A 22,899-nucleotide genomic window follows, 5' to 3' on the forward strand; every position below is an offset into this window, starting at 1 on the left:
TGTTGAACCTAGCTTGCACTTGATCACTAGAAACACTCTTTTCCAATTTCCTTGTCATCCTCTAAGTATATAGTCTTCAATTGATTGTGCATACACCATGAGTCTAGCAAAAGTCATATCATCATGCAACATAGCCGTACGTCATTCTTCCCTCACTAAGTCGGCTACACCCATCACAAAGTTACTCATTTCATCCCTTGAATTAGACACTAGGGAAGGTGCATATCTAGACAGAGTTGATAACTTCAAAAAGTATTCCTCAACACTTATATTGCCTTGCTTGAGATTGATAAACTCTTCTACCTTAACTTCTCTCCTCTCACGAGGAAAGTACTTACCAAGAAAAGCTTTCTTGAATCTTCCCACTCAATAGGACCTAACTCCATTGTCCTATTGTCCTTCTATTGAGTGTACCAAATTTGAGACACATCTCTCAATTGATAAGAAGCCAACTCCGCCTTCTCCCTAGATGTAAACCCCATATCACTCAATACCTTGTACACACCATCAAGGAATTCTTGGGGATCTTCATTCACCTCAGAGCCTAGAAAGATTGGAGAATTTAACCTCACAAATTCTCTCAACCTAGATGACATAGTGCTCTTCATAGAATTAACCTAGGCACCATGTTCAAGTTAATTTGACTAGTCATGGCTTGAGCTACCAAAACCTCTATAATCTCCCGATAAGTCGGTTCCAGGGGAACCACCTGAACCTCATTACCTCCTTCCACATTAGGGACATGATCACCTTGAGGAGGCACTTGAGCACCTTGGACACCTTGCCCACCTTGAAGCACTTGCTTAACATGAGGAGGAGTTTCCTCATTCATCCTTCCCTCTTCGATCCTTCTACCGGGAATCCTTCTAGTATTCATCTCCTAGAAAACAAGGAACGCATTCAGAAGGATACTCATAATATAACTCTACCGCATGACGTAGGAGTACAAATGAAGGAAAACACTGTCGTCCTATAGCCTCTCACCCATAGATGTGTCACGACTCACACCGCTTCTCGAGACTCTACTAAACGTGACTTTTCGATACCTAAGACTACATTCATTTAACTATGCTCTAATACCAATTTTGTCACATCCCGATACAATACCCTAGAAATTATGGTGCAATCGTGGATTGCAACCGGCGTATTTGACCTCTCGGAGGTCTTATAAAAGCCCATCATATCATTCATCACATATACATAATGAAAAGCAGTGCGAATTAAAACTTTTTCATAAAAATATTATAGAATTCTTAAACTCTTTCATTTATGTAGAAGTAGGAAAACACTAAGTCTCGATTTATCATATTAAAACACGACAATACTTGGGACACGGCCCATACGAATTTAAAAATACTACGATATAGTCTATAACAAAACTCTATGAAAAAAAACCTAAAATGACATATATGCCCTCGAGTTAAGTAAGGACATACTTCAACTTCTTCTTGAACGATCTCCTAGTCCAAGTTTTCTTCCCCAATCTCTTCACCTACAAAGAACTAATACATAGAAAATAAAGCATGAAATTAGTACAACCACATGTACTAAGTATGACATTAGGCATAAAATCATGAAAACGGACTAATTGAAAATATGCATATTTTCTTTAAATCATCACAATATCATCATAACAATAACATTTAGCAACTTAGAATCACATAAGAAAATACTTAAAACGAAATATTATATTTTTAGAGTAACTTTACAGTACTGTTACAGTGAATCATTCAAATTTCATTCCAAACATCTTCTAGCATGTAACCATCTCAATAAAGCTACCCTAACATTCACTTAAGTCACATAAAGAGAGACCGCCTATACAACCTCTCTAGATGTGCCTAAACGGTCCTCAAGATTACTCATAATGAGACACATACACACCTACAATACATCAACATACAAGACATATAAAATATGGCAATCTCCCTACCAAGGCTATCAAAAGACTTACTCAAGTACTCCTAGAAGATAGAACCCATACATTCACATCAAGGCTACCTAAATAATCCTTAAGACTTCCTAGGTTTAGATCATGTCAACATATCAAGCAACTTACCTAACTAGAGTCATTCTAAAGACTTCCCAAGATAAGACATAAAGAGATCATCCTTTATGCCCTCTTCACACTTTAACCAAGGAATCCTTAAGTCACTTTAGATTAGGTATTTATACATATACATACTCTATATCATTTAGTCATTAGTTCATTAGTTCAATTAAGAGACATGAGTCACATAGAAGACATTCAAATAATGGTCTTGGACAAGACCTAGGGACTCTTATTAATATCTTTAAAGCATCTTGTACAATGTCTACGTAGCGCCCCATATCACTACCTAAACTTCATAGAACCTCTCTAATGATAATAGGTATCCCATGTGATGAGAATAGGAAATAACCGACATACACCATGGTAGGAAAGCATGGAATCCGAAGTTCTATCCTACTTTGATTGAGGTGTTTTACTTGCCAATGGTAGAACATACAAATCCCATGTAGGCACATGGTTGAGGAATATGAAGGGCGTGCTTTGTATTCTAGTCTCATACTTAACTAGAACTACTTCCCTTTACCATACTCAGTCGGTGCTGGACTTAGTTCGCATAGATCATTCACATTAAGGTTCATACAAATAAATCCCATATCTAGTTCATGATCCAATTACATTTATCCTTCCAAGGCATGGTCTATTAGGGCTATATCACTATGGCGACAAGATAATCATCATGACTTCACTAATGTATGATATGATTCCATTCAATCCAATCAACCTTAAGTCCATCATTCATTACATGAAGGATACCATTACGGCTCACTACTTCACGATTCATAACCTTACCACTTGATTCAAGGTTCCACATAAATAACCCTCTTATCATTTTTCAAGGTCTCACCTATATTCATTTATTCAAGAATAAGACCCTTTAAGTGTCTAAGTAAAGACATCACATATTCAGATAAGCACCAAGTGAAGGACAGAAGTCTACCTAAAAAAGACACAACATACTTCCATTAAACACTAATAACCTATCTTTATTTAGACACTTAGGAATAAACCTTAGCATTGTCTAGTCAACCTACTAATTACGTTAAAATTATCAACTTAACCATTTTAAACTCATCTAGCCAATTTAGGAATAACCATGTGTCAACTCTAAGACTACACACTTAACGCATAATCAAAGCATAGAATGATTTCTTAGATAGTATCAATAGTCTAACACATACTTCACATATAGGTAGATAATATCACACATAACTAAATCAACTAAACAAATAGCCATATAAGTTTAAGTGGTGCCGACAAGGTCATGATCATCAATGTACTTAAAATAACGCCGACAAAGCCACATTGATTCACATAACACCGCCACCAAAGGTGTACCAAACAAATCATAACATAATTGAAGTATAATTAACATTGAATAACAAGAAATAGGGAACCGTACCACCACTTCATCATCAACACTTCAAGCCAATACCAAATAAACCACTTAAACATCACACGACCCTTACCCATGGCTATTAACACCAATTGAATACAAAATTATAGAAATCAATGAAATGTAAAACAATTCAACATAGATTCAGAAATCTAGGATCAATTAGACAATAGTTGAATACAATTCTTACACCATTAGAAATCCCATAACAAACTACACATGACTTCATCAACATTAGACCAATATCAAGTACGCCATAAATTAGTCAAAATCTAAGGTTCATCAATTTCATGGGTTCATAGATAATTTAGGTTAAAATCATCAATACATTATCAATCAAATCCATAATAGACGTTTGAAAACCATTAATGCAAGAACCTATGGTAGACCATTAAAAAGGTCTATTCATCTTTGGAAAACATTTTTTAAAGTTGGGATCATTGATGAAACGAGTTTCAAGAATCAAAATTCATACCTCAATGAAGATAATTCTTCAATTTCATGAAGAATCTCCACTCAAAACGTCACACCAAGCTTTTCCTTGATTTTTGACTTAAATGGAGTCTAGGGGAATTTCTAAGGTATTTTGGGGTTTTGATTTTAAAGAATGAAATCTTCTAAGTGGTAAAGCCTTATAAAAACTTGTAAATACCCAAAAGATCCTTAGGGAACTGCCAAACCTTCGATTTAGAAGTGCGGGTGAAATTACAATTTCACCCCTAGACTTAATTGTGAACTGCACGCACGACAATTAGCACCATCGATGGGACACTCGACGGACCGTTTGTCCACAAACAGACCTTCCTATCCCTCCTTCCGTTGGGTCCGAGGCTGGATGTGGTTCTTCAAGCTTTCCTTGCCTAAGTCCAAACCAACATGACCATTGACGGACCATCCTCTAACCTACGGACCGTCATTTGGTCCGTCGTATTGGGACTAGGTCTCTCATCAACGGACAGCCCATCGACGGGACATATGTCCACTTACGGGACATCTTGCCCTCCAACGATGGGTTGAGAGGCTTGATAAAGGTAGATTATCCACTGATATACCGTGGTTTCACATTATTTTTAATGCTTTTTCCATAAGTTTAGTTTGTCCAAAAGCCTTTTTGTACTAATTTTTATGTAAGTTTCTCTTTATTTGCAGGAAATCTATCTAAAAGATGAATGCGGAGGTTTTTGAGCAAGAAATGCAGAAAAGTACCACCTACGGAGCTTGTAACGGTCCGCCGTGCATGTGAAGGTCCGTAGGTGGCATCGTAGTGAAGTTGCTGAAGGAAGATGGGGAAGTCTGACCAAGTGTGGGGTTACAGAATGCGTGATGGACCATCGTATCCATGACGGTCCGTCCTACTGGTTCGTCAAGAAGATCAGAGAAGTAGTCCAGTACCCAAATTCCAAGAGTTCAAGTGTTATGGAACGGAAACCCCCGACGGACCGTTGTGCCTGTGACGATCCGTCATACCTGCCGTCGAGGGTAATGATGAGATCAGCTGAAGAAATTGCATAAGTATGGGACGAAGGAGTCCATGAAGGCCCGTCGTGACCACAATGATCCGTAGCGAGGTCCGTCGACCCAGCTGCGTTTTGACAGATTTCCACCAAATAGAGTCCTTATTTAATTAGGTTTTTATTTTTTATATATAGTCTGAAAAACCTTATTTTGGGGTTAGACTCTTGGCTAATTGAGCTTCTTTTGTGGATTAGACTTGGTGATTATTGTTACACTTTTGGAGAATCTTTAGTCTTCAATTAATTGCAGTAATTGATTGTTGGTGATTTTTGTTTATTAATCAAGTGAACTGTTGGATTTTATTCTTTCTCATTGAAGCAAGTGCATGAATTCTTATATTACATATTTGAATATTGTGATTAGGACTATGGGTAACTAAACTCCATAACTAGGGTTGTAAGAACAATAGGTGAATAATGAGGTAAAACCTAACTAAAATAACAATTCTTGAATAGTGTCTTGCATGTATTGATAATTCTTTCGCTTAGAATTCTTTTTAACGGATGGCCAACGTTAGAACTTACCTTAATGCTACTTGCCGGACCAAGGAGGTAGATAATAGTAAAAGAATTATCAACATAGATTTAGTGTATACTATCTAATAGGCTAGTATTGATTTGTAAGAGGTAATAACTTAGTCAAATATCGAACACAATGCTTAATATGAGGTAAAGGTAAGGGTTAGTATAGCAACACACGTAGCCGGACCAAGGTGCAGAGTGAAATTTTCTAGATGTAGGACCAACGATATAGAAATACATAATTTATCACTTTGCATGCAAGATACTAGGAGAGAATTGTTATTGTTAGAATTATCAAGTTATGAACTTGTAACCCAAGCTAAGTAACTACTCACGGCCCTCACCCAAGGACCGTCGACCACTCCACTGGCCGTCGATTAGCTTCCATAGGTGAGGCTGCCTTAGGCAGTCTTGGCCTCCAACATGTGTCCTTCCTAAAGGACCCTTGGTTGGTCCTTGGAGATGTTTGCTGGAAGTTTCAAACTAAAACATGAACGTATACGAGTTTAGGACACCTCACATGAATTTCACTCAAAACAAACACGTAAAACTTGACGAAACATGCCTAGACACATAAGGTCATTTCTAGGCACATATTTCGAATGTCATGGACGTTCTTGAGTGTTTGACCTCCAAACATCTCAAAACTTCACACACTACCTATTCATATCATATTAGACTCATGTACGACCTTAGAAAAACATTCGATACACATAAACACATAGACCATCACATGAGACACCTAGGTGACTTAGTCATCGAACGTCTTGGTTGACCCTTAATGTTTGACATCCAAAGCACCATACTTTATATACTTCCTCAATGTAAAATTATAGACTTATTAAGGACCTTAGACCACCTCAACAATAAAATTAGGCTTTAGTTCACCTATGTCATTTTTGGGTCCTACAGACATATTCTCAAAGAAGACAAGGAGAGAGATGGAGTGTAGCGACTGAAGAGAAGTAGTTTTTAGGAGGTTTTATTTGAGAAATCTAATATAACCTAATTCTAAAGGGCTTCTAGGTTTTGGGCCTAATTTTGGACAAATTTTTGGCTGCGTTTTGGAAACAAGAAGATGAGCCCATACACCGAATAGTTTGAAACTCTTTTGGCCGAAGTTTGTCATTTTTTTCCTTTATATTAATTCGTTTGAGATTCTAATTTAATACCTTGTATATTATATGAACAGTTTCATATGTAAGAAATTTGAAATAAAACAAAAAACAATATTTTTTTTAAAAAAAAAACAACAATAAGTAATAGTAGTAATGTTGAGAATGAAAAATATAGTTCTAAAATTAATAAAAATAATGATTAAATGATGATAATTATAATAATTATAATGTTAGAGTAAAAATTATAACAGGAAAAATGTTAGAATATGTGCAATGGAAGCCGTATTCAAGATCACAAACATATATAATAGCATAATAATGTAAAAAATTGCACTCCTCTATTTAATTTTATTGTTTACACATATCAAACCTTTTGAAATGTATCATTGAATAGGATAAAGATTTTCATTTTGTAAGTATCGTTAAAGTTTCATAACGAATAGAAGTTGTATTATATATCCTTAGGTCGATCAGTTATATTAATAGTTGGTCGGATGGAGAAAAATCATTAAAATGTTCCCCCACCCCTAGAAAGATACATCAAAACAATATGCATGGTTATGAACCTACTCAACTCAAAAGGAAGATGGTAGATGAAAAGGAATTTGTTGTGCAATGAGATAGATGATTCAAATGGAGGTACATACCTACAAAGTAGAGGCAAGAAAAAAAATTACAGTAAATATATTGGAACATCCCTTCTTATATGAAGGCTCTCATGAGCAACACTTATATATGATTGGATGTTACATATGATGTTACTCAAGAAGAAAGAAAATTGTGGGATTTTAATAAGCCTAGTATTCCACAATTAGCTTTCAAGTTGAATTACATCATGTGTATCATCACATGATATATTAGCACGCCACTCATGAGTGTCCTTACAACAGAAGGGATGTTCCAGCATTTGTACCCTTATTTTTTCATCTATCACCTTTCAGGTACGTATCCTCATTTGAAAAATCTACAACACTACACAATAAATTACTCCTAATCTACTATTTGTGTTTGTAGGTTTGCAGGTTCAATATCATGCATATTAATTTGGTCAATCTTTCTAGCGGTGAAAACACCATTCACCAAACTCTTAATCTTATAAATCAACCAAAGGACGAAAAATATAATTTGTAATCACTAGGGAACTCCACTAACAGTTAGAAAAGACACAACATAAAAAAAAAGTCTATTATCCTATTTAATCATATATCTCAATAAAATTTATATGTGTTTATGACAAAAATAGAACTCATATATACGTATATTATAAGAGTTTATAACCTAACATTAGATAATAGACCACATAGCTTCTAAATTTTAACATATCCCGTAGCTCCTAAATTAAAACATATTTCTACAAAAATTTAAGAATTCATAATATATCTAACCTTTTATCTTGGCACTGAACTAGGCAGTAGCAGCAAAGCATTATATGTATCTCCTCAAGAATAGCTTTCAAACCATAATAAATATAAATGTCTCTATTATGGACACAAACCAACAAAAACAAAATGAATACTTATAAAGATATAAAAGCTTAAAGTAGTACTTTAATGATGAACGTGTACGTCGTATGTGATAAAATATTAAAATTTAAGACTTTTATGATACTACTTGAGCATATCAGAACATGTCCAGAATGAAATCCAAACTCAAGTATTTAAAAGAAAAACAGAGGTTAGAGTTCCTTGAGCGGGAATCGAAAGTATCTATTTGAATTTTGAATAATACTTGTTCGGATATCTAAAAAATCAATTCTTCAGATAAGTGAAATAAAATCTAAAACAAAATCAGTGTCATTTTTTTGATTGGTCAGTTCAAAACGAAAGATAGAGGATCATACTAACACATTTTTGCATGAAAATAATCATGCATAGCCCTTCCAATACTAAGATAGGGGTGGACATATTCTCAAAGAAGACAAGGACAGAGATGGAGTGTAGCGGCTGATGAGAAGTAGGTTCTAAGAGGTTTTATTTTGAGAAATCTAAAATAACATAATTCTAAAGGGCTTCTATGTTTTGGACCTAACATTAGACAAATTTTGGGTTGCGTTTAGAAAAAATGAAGTTGGCCAAATTTACCGAATAGTTTAGAACTCTTTTGGCCGAATTTTGTTATTTTTTTCCATTACATTAATTTGTTTGAGCTTCTAATTTAATACCTTGTATATTATATAAAAAGTTTCATATGTAAGAAATTTAAATTAAAGCAATAACAACCTTTTAAAAGAAAACAGGAATCTATAAGTAATGTTGAGATTGAAAAATATAAAGTTAGAGTAACAATATAACAGGCAAAATGTTAGAATATGCACAATGGAAGCCTTATTCAGATCACAAACGTATATAATGACCTAATAATGTAAATTACACTCCTCTATTTAATTTCTTTTTTTTCCACTACACATATAAAACTTTTTGAAATATATGATTAAATAGGATAAAGAATTTCATTTTGTAACTATCACTGAAGTTCATAATGAGTATAAGTTATATTTTATGTCCTCAGGTTGATCAATTACATTAAGAGTTGGTTGGACGAAGAAATATCATTAAAATATTTTCCCCCATACAAAGATTCATCAAAACAATATGCATGGTTATGAACCTTCTAAACTCAAAAGTAAGATGGTAGATGAAAGGAACTTGTTGTGCAGTGTGATAGATGCTTCAAATAGAGATACATACCTAAAAATGGGAGGTATGAAAAAATAACAGCACATATATTGGAACATCCCTTCTTATATGAAGGCTCTTATGGGCGACATCTATATATGATTGGACGATACACATGATGTCACTCAAAAATAATGAAAATTAAGCACTTTTAGTAAGCCTAGTATTCCACAATTAGCTTACAAGTTGAATGACATCATGTGTATCATCACATGATATATTAGCACGGCACTCATGAGTTTCTTCATAATAGAAGGAATGTTCCAGCATGTGTACCCTTATCTTTTGATATATCACCTTTGCAGGTATGTATCCTCATTTGAAACATCTATCATACAACACAATGAATTCCTCTTAATCTACCACTTCTTTTTGTAGGTTTGAAGGTTTAATATCATGCATATTATTTTGGTCTATATTTCTAGGGGTGAAAATTCGATTCATCAAGCTCTTATTCTAACCAATCAACTCGAGGACAAAACACATTATTTGTATTCATTATAGAACTCCACCGACAAATAAAAAAGGCACAACCTATAAAAGTCTATTATCCTATTTAATCATATATCTCAATAAAATTTACATTTATTTTTAATAAATGTAGAACCGATATATACATACATTATAAGTGTTTATAACGTAGCCTTAGCAAACAGATCCCATAGCTCCTAAATTCTAACAGATCCCATAACTCTTAAATTCATACATATATCTACAAAAATTTAAGAATCCATAATAAATTAACATTTTTTCTTATCAATGAACTAGGCAGTACCAGCAAAGCTTCGGAACTATCTCCTCAAGAACAGATTTAGTAGTTTAATGATGAATATGTACGTCGTGTGTGATAAGATATCAAAATTTAAGACTTTAATGATACTACTCGTGCATATCAGAAAAGTTCCAAAATGAAATCCAAACTCAAGTATTTAAAGGACAAACTTAGAGTTAGAGTTCCTTGAGCAAGAATCAAAAGTGTCAATTTGAATTTTTCAGAAAAGCTGTTCGAATATCTGAAAATCGATTCATCAAATTAGAAAAACAAAATATCAAAAAAAAATCATTGTCATCTTTTCTTGATTGGCCAGTTCAAAACGAAAGATAGAGGATCATAACAACACATTTTTGCATAGAAATATTCATGCATAGTCCTACCAATACTGAGATAGGGGTGGACATATTCTTAAAAAAGACACAGAGAGAGATGGAGTGTAGCGGCTGATGAGAAGTAGGTTTTAGGAGGTTTTGTTTTGAAAATCTAATATAACCTAATTCTAAAGGGCTTCTATGTTTTGGGCCTAACTTCGGACAAATTTTGAGCGGAGATTTTGGGGAAAAAAGATGGGCCAATTGACCGAATAGTTAAGAACTCTTTTGGCAAAAATTTTGTCATTTTTTTACTTATATTAATTCGTTTGAGCTTCTAATTTAATACGTTGTATATTATATATAAATTTTCATGCGTAAGAAATTTGAAATAAAGCAACAATAAACTTTTTAAAGAAAACAAGAATAAGTAATAATAGTAATGTTGCGAATGAAAAATATAATAAAAGGGATGTTCCAGCATGTGTATCCTTATCGTTTCATATATCACCTTTGCAGGTACGTATGCTCATTTGAAACATCTACCACACAACACAGTGAATTCCTCTTAATCTACTACTTGTTTTTGTAGGTTTGCAAGTTTAATATCATGCATATTATTTTGATCTATCTTTCTAGGGGTGAAAACTCTATTCATCAAACTCTTGTTCTGATTAATCAACACGAGGACAAAAAATATAATTTGAATTCATTAGGGAACTCCACCGGCATTTAAAAAAGGCGCAACATAAAAAAGTCTATTATCTTATTTAATCATATGTCTCAATAAAATTTATATGTGTTTTTAATAGATGTAGAACCTATATATACATATATTATAAGAGTTTATAACATAGCATTAGCTAAAGAATCCCATAGCTCCTAAATTCTCACATATCCAGTAGCATATAAATTCAGATAGATTTCTATAAAAATTTAAGAATTCATAATAAATCTCACCTTTTTTCTTGGCAGTGAACTAGGCAGTACCAGCAAAGCTTCGTATCTATATCATCAAGAACATATATCGGACCATAATAAATTTAAATGTCTCTGTTATGGACACAATGCAACAAAAACAAAATGAAGAACTATTAAGAAATAAAAGCTTAAAGTAGTAGTTTAATGATGATGTAATAAGAAATAAAAGTTAAGACTTTTATGATACTACTTGAGAATATCAAAACATGTCAAAATGAAATCCAAACTCAAGTATTTAAAGGATAAACTTAGGGTTAGAGTTCCTTAAGCGGCAAAATGAAAGTATCTATTTGAATTTTGAATAAAAATTGTGCGAATATCTGAAAATCAATTCTTCAGATTAGAGAAACAAAATCTCAAAAAAAAATCATTGTCATCTTTTCTTGATTGGCCAGTTCAAAAAGAAAGATAGGAGATATAGCATTACATTTCTGCATAAAAATAATCATGCATAGTCCTGCTTATACTGAGATAGGGGTGGATATATTTTCAAGGAAGACAGAGAGTGAGATGGAGTGTAGCGGCTGATGAGAAGTAGGTTTTAGGAGGTTTTTTTTTTAGAAATCTAATATAACCTAATTCTAAAGGGCTTCTATGTTTTGGGCTTAACTTTGGACTAATTTTGAGCTGTGTTTTGGAAAAAAGAAGATAGGTCAATTGACCGAATAGTTTAGAACTCTTTTGGATGAATTTCTCATTTTTTTCCTGTATATTAATTCGTTTGAGATTCTAATTTAATACCTTGTATATTTTATATAAAGTTTCATATGTTATAAAATTTGAAATAAAGAAACAACAATCTTTTTAAAGAAAACAAGAATAAGTAATAATAATAATGTTGAGAATGAAAAATATAATTTTAAAAACTAATGAAAATAATAATAAAATGATGATAGTTATAAGAATTATAAAGTTAGAGTAACAATTATAACAGGGAAAACGTTAGAATATGCGCAATGTAAGCCTTATTCAAATCACAAACATATATAATATCATAATAATGTAAATTGCACTCCTCAATTAATTTTCATTTTTACCATTACACATATCAAACTTTTTGAAATATATGATCAAATAGGATAAAGAGTTTAATTTTGTAACTATCCTTGAACTTTCATAATGAATACAAGTTGTATTTTATGTCCTCGGGTTGGTCAATTACATTAAGAGTTGGTTGAATGGAGCAAAATCATTAAAATGTTTCCCCCTTAGAAAGATACATTAAAACTATATGCATGGTTATAAACCTACAAATCTTAAAAGGAAGATGGTACATACCTACAAAGGAGAGGTATGAAAAAATAACAGCACATATATTGGAACATCCCTTCTTCTATGAAGTCTCTCATGAGATACATCTATATATGATTGGACGATACGCATGATATCACTCAAAAAGAAAGAAAATTTTGGGCTTTTGATAAGCCTAGATTCCACAATTAGCTATCAAGTTGAATGACATCATGTGTATCATCAGATGATATAGAAGCACGCCACTCATGAGTTTCTTCACAATAAAAGGGATGTTCCAGCATGTGTATCCTTATCTTTTCATGTATCACCTTTGCAAGTACGTGTGCTCATTTAAAACATATACCACACAACACAGTGAATTCTTCTTAATCTACTACTTGTTTTTGTAGGTTTGCAGGTTTAATATCATGCATATTATTTTGATCTATCGTTCAAGGGGTGAAAACTCCATTCATCAAACTCTTGTTATGATCAATCATCACGAGGACAAAAAATATAATTTGTATTCATTAGGGAACTCCACCGGCATTTAAAAAAGGCGCAACATAAAAAAGTTTATTATCTTATTTAATCATATGTCTCAATAAAATATATATTTGTTTTTAATAAAAGTAGAACCGATATATACATATATAATAAAAGTTTATAACATAGCATTGTCTAACAAATCCCATAGCTCCTATATTCTCACAAATCCAGTAGCTTTTAAATTCAGAAAGATTTCTATAAAAATTTAAGAATTCATAATAAATCTAACCTTTTTTCTTGGCAGTGAACTAGGCAGTACCAGCATAGCTTCAGATCTATATCATCAAGAACATCTATAGAACCATAATAAATTAACATGTCTCTGTTATGGACACAATCCAACAAAAACAAAATGAAGAATTATAAAGAAATAAAAGCTTAAAGTAGTAGTTTAATAATGATGTGATCACAAATCAAATTTAAGATTTTTGTGGTACTACTTGAGCATATCAAAACATGTCAAAATGAAATCTAAACTCAAGTATTTAAAGGAAAAACTTAGGGTTAGAGTTCCTTTAGCGGGAATCGAAAGAATCTATTTGAATTTTGAATAAAAATCGTTCGAATATCTGAAAATCAATTCTTCAGATTAGAGAAACAAAATTTCAAAAAAAAATCATTGTCATCTTTTCTTGATTGGCCAGTTCAAAAAGAGAGATAGGGGATTATAGAAATATATTTCTTCATAAAAAGAATCATGCATAGTCCTGTCAATACTGAGATAAGGGTGATTATATTTTCAAAGAAGACACAAAGTGAGATGGAGTGTAGCGGCTGATGAGAAGTACGTTTTAGGAGGTTTTGTTTTGAGCAATCTAATATAACCTAATTCTAAAGGGCTTCTATGTTTTGGGCCTAACTTTTGACAAATTTTGAGCTGCGTTTTGGAAAAAAAAAGATGGGCCAACTGACCAAATAGTTTAGAACTCTTTTGGACGAATTTTGTCATTTTTTTCCTGTATATTAATTTATTTGAGATTCTAATTTAATACCTTGTATATTATATATAAAGTTTCATATGTAAGAAATTTTAAATAAAGCAACAATAATTTTTTTAAAGAAAACAAGAATAAGTAATAATATTAATGTTGAGAATGAAAAATATAATTTTAAAAATTAATGAAAATTATGATAAAATGATGATAATTATAAGAATTATAAAGTTAGAGTAACAATTATAACAGGGAAAACGTAGAATATGCGCAACGCAAGCCTTATTCAATCACAAACATATATAATAACATAATAATGTAAATTGCAATTCTCAATTAATTTTCATTTTTTACCATTACACATATAAAACTTTTTGAAATATATGATCCAATAGGATAAAAGTTTAATTTGTTAACTATCGTTGAACTTTCATAATGAATACAAGTTGTATTTTATGTTCTCGGGTTGGTAAATTACATTAAGAGTTGGTTGAATTGAGATAAATCATTAAAATGTTTCCCCCCTAGAAAGATACATTAAAACTATATGCATGGTTATAAACCTACTAATCTCAAAAGGAAGATGGTAGATGAAAAGGAATATGTTGTGCAGTGTGATAGATGATTCAAATGGAGGTACATACCTACAAAGGAGAGGTATGAAAAAATAAAAGAATATATATTGGAACATCCCTTCTTATATGAAGGCTCTCATGAGATACATCTATATAAGATTGGACGATACACATGATATCACTCAAAAAGAAAGAAAATTGTGGGCTTTTGATAAGCCTTGATTCCACAATTAGCTTTCAAGTTGAATGACATTATGTGTATCATCAGTTGATATATTAGCACGCCACTCATGAGTTTCTTCACAATAAAAGGGATGTTCTAGCATGTGTATCCTTATCTTTTCATATATCACCTTTGCAGGTACGTATACTAATTTGAAACATCTACCACACAACACAGTGAATTCCTCTTAATCTAATACTTGTTTTTGTAGGTTTGCAGGTTTAATATCATGCATATTATTTTGATCTATCTTTCTAGGAGTGAAAACTCAATTCATCAAACTCTTGTTTTGATCAATCAATACGAGGACAAAAAAATATAATTTGTTTTCATTAGCTAACTCCACCGACATTTAAAAAAGGCGCAACATAAAAAAGTCTATTATCTTATTTAATCATATGTCTCAATAAAATTTCTATGTGTTTTTAATAAAAGAAGAACCGATATATACATAAATTATGTTTATTAGCATTTGAACCATATATTGTTTACAATAAATTTATTGTAAGAACAGATAATACACAGGTAAAATGGTGGATAACTAAAAAGATAGAAGATTCAGTTACAACAAAAGAAATAAAGAGATTGGTATTAAATATATTAAATTTTACATTTACAATTGAGGCAACTAAAACTAACGAAAATCTTGTTGCAGACTACCTCTCAAGAGAAAGATACAATGAAAGAAATATTGGTTATGATGACAAATCTTTGACAAAAAATGGAGAAAATAGAAGCAGATGTACAAGTATTAAAAGAAAAAGTTAATAGAAAGAAGCACGACTCAAAATATGCGGAGCTAAGTCAGCAGCATGACATAAAAAATGCGGAGCATTATAACTTAGCATTAGCTAACAAATCCCATAGCTACTAAATTCTCACAGATCCAGTAGCTTCTAAATTCATATTGATTTCTATTAAAATTTAAGAAATCATAATAAATCTAACCTTTTTTCTCGGCAGTGAACTAGGCAGTACCAGCAAAGTTTCGGATCTATATCATCAAGAACATATATCGAACCATAATAAATTTTAATGTCTCTGTTATGGACACAATCCAACAAAAACAAAATGAAGAATTATAAAGAAATAAAAGCTTAAAGTAGTAGTTAAATGATTATGTGATAAGAAATAAAATTTAAGACTTTTATTATACTACTTGAGCATATCAGAACATGTCAAAATGAAATCTAAACTCAAGTATTTAAAGGACAAACTTAGGGTTAGAATTCCTTGAGCGGGAATCGAAAGTATCGATTTGAATTTTGAATAAAAATCATTCGAATATCTGAAAATTAATTCTTCAGATTAGAGAAACAAAATATCAAAAAAAATCATTGTTATCTTTTCTTGATTGGCCAATTCAAACAGAAAGATAGGGGATTATAGCAATACATTTCTGCATAAAAATAATCATGCATAGTCCTGCTAATACTGAGATAAGGGTGGATATATTTTCAAAGAAGACACAGAGAGAGATGGAGTCTAGCGGCTGATGAGAAGTAGGTTTTAGGAGGTTTTGTTTTGAGAAAACTAATATAACCTAATTCTAAAGGTCTTCTATGTTTTGGGCCAAACATTGGACAAATTTTGAGCTGCGTTTTGGAAAAAAGAAGATAGGCCACTTGACCGAATAGTTTAGAACTCTTTTGGACGAATTTTGTCATTTTTTTCCTGTAAATTAATTTGTTTGAGATTCTAATTTAATACCTTTTATATTCTATATAAAGTTTCACATGTAAGAAATTTGAAATAAAGCAACAATATCTTTTTAAAAGAAAACAAGAATAAGTAATAATAGTAAAGTTGAGAATGAAAAATATAATTTTAAAAATTAATGAAAATAATGATAAAATGATGATAATTATAAGAATTATAGAGTTAGAGTAACAATTATAACAGGGAAAACGTTAGAATATGCGCAATGCAAGACTTATTCAAATCACAAACATATATAATAGCAAAATAATGTAAATTTCACTCCTCAAATAATTTTCATTTTTTACCATTACACATCAAGCTTTTTGAAATATATGATCGAATAGGATAAAGAGTTTACTTTTGTAACTAACCTTGAACTCTCATAATGAATACAAGTTGTATTTTATGTCCTTGGGTTGGTCAATTACATTAAGAGTTGGTTGAATGGAGCAAAATCATTAAAAAATTTCCCCCCTAGAAAGATACATTAAAACTATATGCATAGTTATAAACCTACTAATCTCAAAAGAAAGATGGTAGATGTAAAGGAATTTGTTGTGCAGTGTGATAGATGATTCAAATGGAGGTACATACCTACAAAAGAGAGGTAAAAAATAACAGCACATATATTGGAACATCCCTTCTTATATGAAGGCTCTCATGAGATACGTCTATATAAGATTAGACGATACACATGATATCACTCAAAAAGAAAGAAAATTGTGGGCTTTTGATAAGCCTAGATTCCACAATTAGCTTTCAAGTTGAATGACAACATGTGCATCATCAGATTATATATTAGCACGCCACTAATAAGTTTCTTCACAATCAAAGGGATGTTCCAGCATGTGTATCCTTATCTTTTTATATATCACCTTTGTAGGTACGTATACTTATTTGAAACATCTACCACACAACACAGTGAATTCCTCTTAATCTACTACTTGTTTTTGTAGGTTTGCAGGTTTAATATCAAGCATATTATTTTGATCTATTTTTCTAGGGGTGAAAACTCCGTTCATCAAACTCTTGTTCTGATCAATCAACACGAGGACAAAAAGTATAATTTGTATTCATTAGGGAACACCACCGGCTTTTAGAAAAGTCTCAACATAAAATATTTTATTATCTTATTTAATCATATGTCTCAATAAAATTTATATGTGTTTTTAATAAAACTAAAACCGATATATACATATATTATATGAGTTTATAACGTAGCATTAGCTAACAAATCTCATAGCTCCTAAATTCTCACAGATCTAGTAGCTTTTAAATTCAGATAGATTTCTATAAAAATTTAAGAAAAAATAATAAATCTAACCTTTTTTCTCGGCAGTGAACTAGGCAGTACCAGCAAAGCTTCGGATCTATATCATCAAGATCATATATCGACCATAGTAAAATTAAATGTCTCTGTTATGGACACAATCAAACAAAAACAAAATGAAGAATTATAAAGAAATAAAAGCTTAAAGTAGTAGTTTGATGATGATGTGATAAGAAATCAAATTTAAGACTTTTATGATACTACTTGAGCATATCAGAACATGTCAAGATGAAATCTAAACTCATGTATTTAAAAAACAAACTTAGGGTTAGAGTTCCTTGAGCACGAATCAAAAGTATCTATTTTAATTTTAAATAAAAATGGTTCGAATATCTGAAAAACAATTCTTCAAATTAGAGAAACAAAATCTCAAAGAAAAAAATCATTGTCATCTTTTCTTGTCACGACCCAAAACGAGCCGCGAGTGGCACCCACACTTATCCTACTTTGTGAGAGAACCAACAAATCTAAACCCCCAACATTTAAACCATAATAAATAGAATATAATGCGGAAGACTTAAAACTCATTAACGAAAATCGATTAAATAACTTCTAAAACTCCATACTTATCATTCCCAAAATCTGGAAGTTATCACCTCAAGAACATTCTATCCTCAAATTACTAAATCTAAGAGTGTCTAAGAAGCTAAAATAAGTAACAAATGGTCCATGTCCGAATTTCAAGGACATCAAGACATGAATGAGAGAGAATCCAGTCCGAGCTAGGAACAATAGCTCACCCTGAAATCTGATGTGATGAAGACTAGCTAGAGTTGCGATTGAGTTGAAGACGACGGTACGTTTGTTGCACTCCACAAATAACAAAGAGAAAACATACAAGTAGGGGTCAGTAAAAGCACAAGTACTGAGTAGATATCATCGGCCAAATCAAAATAGAAAGCAATATATATCAGATAATAACGTAAAATCAACCATAACACTTAAGAGGTGACAACAATAAGTACCATAACCATTGGGCACAACCCAAGCACATCTATGAGGACTCAAGCCTCCACACCATACTCATTTGGGAAACAGGTTCATTATATCTGAGTATATTAGCATAATTCAAGATTCATACTTTTTACTATCCTGGTGTCGGAACGTGAAACTTCGATCCTCCTCATACTATCCTGGTGTCGGAATGTGACACTCTGATCCTCTACTATCCTTATGTCGGAACGTGACACCCGATCCATTAATACTATCCTGGTGTAGGAACGTGACACCCGATCCATTAATACTATCCTGGTGTCGGAACGTTATACCCGATCCATTAATACTATCCTGGTGTCAGAACGTGACACCCGATCCACAAACCTCATTCTTTTAGTTCATCAAGTCTTCCTTTATACCAAGGCATAATCATTAACAAAAAGGTTTTAAGGTTTAAGATTCAATAGCCTCATCATGCTCATTTTATCACAATTATATAATCATATCATGCAAGCATACAATTAAGCATATAGAAGACATTACAATACTACGCAACACATATTATTCGCTATTAAGAGTTTACTATGAAATAGCATAAACCATAACCTACCTGCACCAAAGATTTGTGATCAAGCAAGCTATTCCTCAAAGCCTCTGCTTTCCTCTTCGTCTCTCCCTCTCTCGTTCGTTCGTTCTCTTGTTTTTTTTCTTTTTAATTTTCTCCTTATTCAAACTGTTTTTCTTTTACCCTAATTACCATATAATTAAGTATAAAAGATGACAAAAGTAATCCACTATTTATTCCAAGGTTGTCTCCTTTAACCCCCAAGTAATTGAATTATTAACATTAAACCACTAACTTTATAATTATAAGCAGGAATAGTCCAAAACGCCCCTTAAAACTTTTAACAGAAATCCGACCCAGTCAGGTTTACGCAGCCTGTGACGGCCCGTCGTGCCTGCGACGGTCCGTCCTGCTGCTTTCGTCACAAAGTTCAGAGACTAAATTTCACTAAAGGGTCTATGACGGTCCGTCGTGCCCACGACGGTCCGTCCTGCCATGTCATCGCGAAGTTCAGAGACTTGTTCTCAGTACCCAAATTTTCAGAATCTAAGTGTTTAAGAACGAGACCCCCTCGACAGTCTGTCGTGCCCATGACGGTCCATCGTGGAATCCGTCGACCCAGACAGTTATTACCAGAAATAAACTAAACTGCTCAAAACGACTAACAGGTCGTTACAATAGATACCAATTTACCCATCGTTCGTCCTCGAACAATCACAAGAAGAAAAACAAGGGCGAAAAGGAGTACCTGAATCTGAAAACAGGTGTGGGTATATTTCTTGCATATAAGCCTTCTTCTCCCAAGTGGACTCTTCAATCGGCCGATTCTTCCACTGAACCTTGATGGATGCAATTTCCCTTAACCTCAACTTGCGAACTTCTCTATCTAAAATAGCAACAGGCTCCTCCTCATAAGACAAATTCTCATCAAGAAGAACTGAATCCCAACGAATGATTTAGTTTCCATCCCCATGGTATATTTTCAACATGGACACATGAAATACCGGATGCACTCCTGACAGTCCAGGGGATAAGGCTAATTCATAAGCTACCTCCCCCACGCGCTTCAGAACTTCAAATGACCAATGTACCTCGGACAAAGCTTACCTCGCTTACCGAACCGCATCACCCCTTTCATGGGCGAAACCTTCAGCAAGACATGCTCACGCTCCATAAACTCCAAGTCTCTAACCTTTCGATCTGCATATTCTTTCTGTCTACTTTGAGCCGCTAAAAGATTTTCTTGAATGCATTTCACTTTATCTAACGATTCCCTCAGAAGGTCAGTACCCCAAGGTCTAACTTCAAATGCATCAAACCACCCAATGGGAGACCTACATCTTCTCCCATACAGTGCCTCAAATGGGGCCATATCAATACTTGAGTGATAGCTATTGTTGTATGAGAATTCTTCTAAGGATAAGAAGTTATACCAATGACCACCAAACTCTATCACACATGCACGAAGCATATCCTCCAAAACCTGAATCGTTCGCTCAGACTAACCATCAGTGTTAGGGTGAAATTAAGTACTAAGATCCAACCTAGTACCTAATTCGACATGCAATGTTTTCCAAAACTTAGAAGTAAACTGCGTACCTCTATCTTATATGATGGAGAGTGGAACTCCATGCAATCGAACAATTTCTGAGATGTAAAGTTTTGCTAACTTCTCTGCATTATATGTCACCTTGACCGGAATGAAATGAGCATACTTAGTTAATCTGTCAACAATTACCCAAATGGAGTCATACTTACCCATTGTCTTTGGAAGACCAACCACGAAGTCCATTGCAATTCTCTCCCACTTCCATTCAGGAATGAGCATTCTCTGAAGTGTCCCTCCAGGCCTCTGGTGTTCATACTTTACCTGCTGACAATTCGGGCATTGAGCAACAAAATTAAAAATGTCACGCTTCATCCTACTCCACCAAAAATGTTGCTTTAGATCACGATACATCTTGGTTGCACCAGGATGTATAGAATACCTTGAACGATGAGCCTCTGTAAGAATAGTGTGAATCAAATCGTCGGCACGGGGTACACATACCTTTCCCTTAATCCTCAAAACACCTTCCTTATCGATTTTTGCTTCTTTAGCCTCTCCTCGCATTACCTTATCTCGAATCCAGATCAGTTTCTCATCGGTAAACTGCTTTCCTTTAATCTTATCAAGAAAGGAAGATCTTGCCTCCACACAAGCCAAAAATTCTCCCTTCTCATTTAATTCTAGCCTCATAAGGTCATTAGCCAGAGTCTGAACCTCTCTAGCCAATGGGCATCTAGAAACCTGCAAGTGAGCTAGACTTCCCATGCTCCCTGCCTTTCTACTTAAAGCATCTGCCACAACATTAGCCTTTCCCGGATGATACAAGATAGTGATATCATAGTCCTTCAGTAGCTCCATCGATCTCCTCTGTCTCAAATTCAAATCTTTCTGAGTAAAGACATACTGTAAACTACGATGATCCATATAGACTTCACACTTAACCCCATAGAGATAATGTCTCTATTACTTTAATGCAATCACTACTGCCGCTAACTCCAAATCATGGGTCGGATAATTACGTTCATGCACCTTTAATTGCCTCGAGGCATAAACAATTACATTCTTCTCTTGCATTAGCACTGCACCCAAACTGGAATAGGATGCATCACAATAAACAATGAAATTCTTACCTTTCACTGGAAGGGTAAGAATTGGTGCAGTAGTCAACAAGGTCTTGAGTTTCTGAAAGCTTTCTTCACACTCGTCCGACCACACAAATGGAACATTCTGCTTAGTCAAGTTTGTCAATTGGGAAGCAACAGAAGAAAATCCCTTGACAAATTGACGGTAGTAGCTAGCTAAATCAAAAAAGCTCCTTACCTCTGTAACATTAGTAGGCCTTACCCAATTCTTCACTGCTTCAATCTTAGAGGGATCCACCATCACTTCATCCTTAGAAACCACATGCCCCAAGAAGGACACTGAATCTAGCCAAAAACTCACACTTAGAGAATTTGGCATAAAGCTTTTTCTCCTTCAACATTTCCAATACCATTCTCAAGTGCTCCTCATGTTCTTTTTTGCTCTTTGAGTATACCAGTATATCATCAATGAATACAATGACAAAGAGATCTAGGTATGGCTTAAAAATCTCATTCATCAAGCTCATGAAAGAAGCAGGGGCATTCGTAAGCCCAAAAGACATTACTAAGAACTCATAATGCCCATACCTGGTCCGAAAAGTAGTCTTGAGAACATCCGTTGCCCGTATTTTCAATTGATGATAACCAGATCTCAAATCCATTTTTGAGAAGGTACAAGCACCTTGTAACTAATCGAACAAATCATCGATGCGAGGAAGAGGATACATGATCTTAATGGTTACCTTATTCAGTTTTCTGTAGTATATGCACATCCGAAAACCTCCATCATTCTTCTTCACAAACAAAACAGTAGCACACCCCAAGGGGATGCACTTGGTCTAATAAAGCCTTTGCTTAACAACTCTTGAAGTTGGGCCTTTA

The sequence above is a fragment of the Solanum lycopersicum genome, chromosome 7 (assembly GCF_036512215.1).
Source record: "Solanum lycopersicum chromosome 7, SLM_r2.1".
Classification (NCBI taxonomy): domain Eukaryota; kingdom Viridiplantae; phylum Streptophyta; class Magnoliopsida; order Solanales; family Solanaceae; genus Solanum; species Solanum lycopersicum.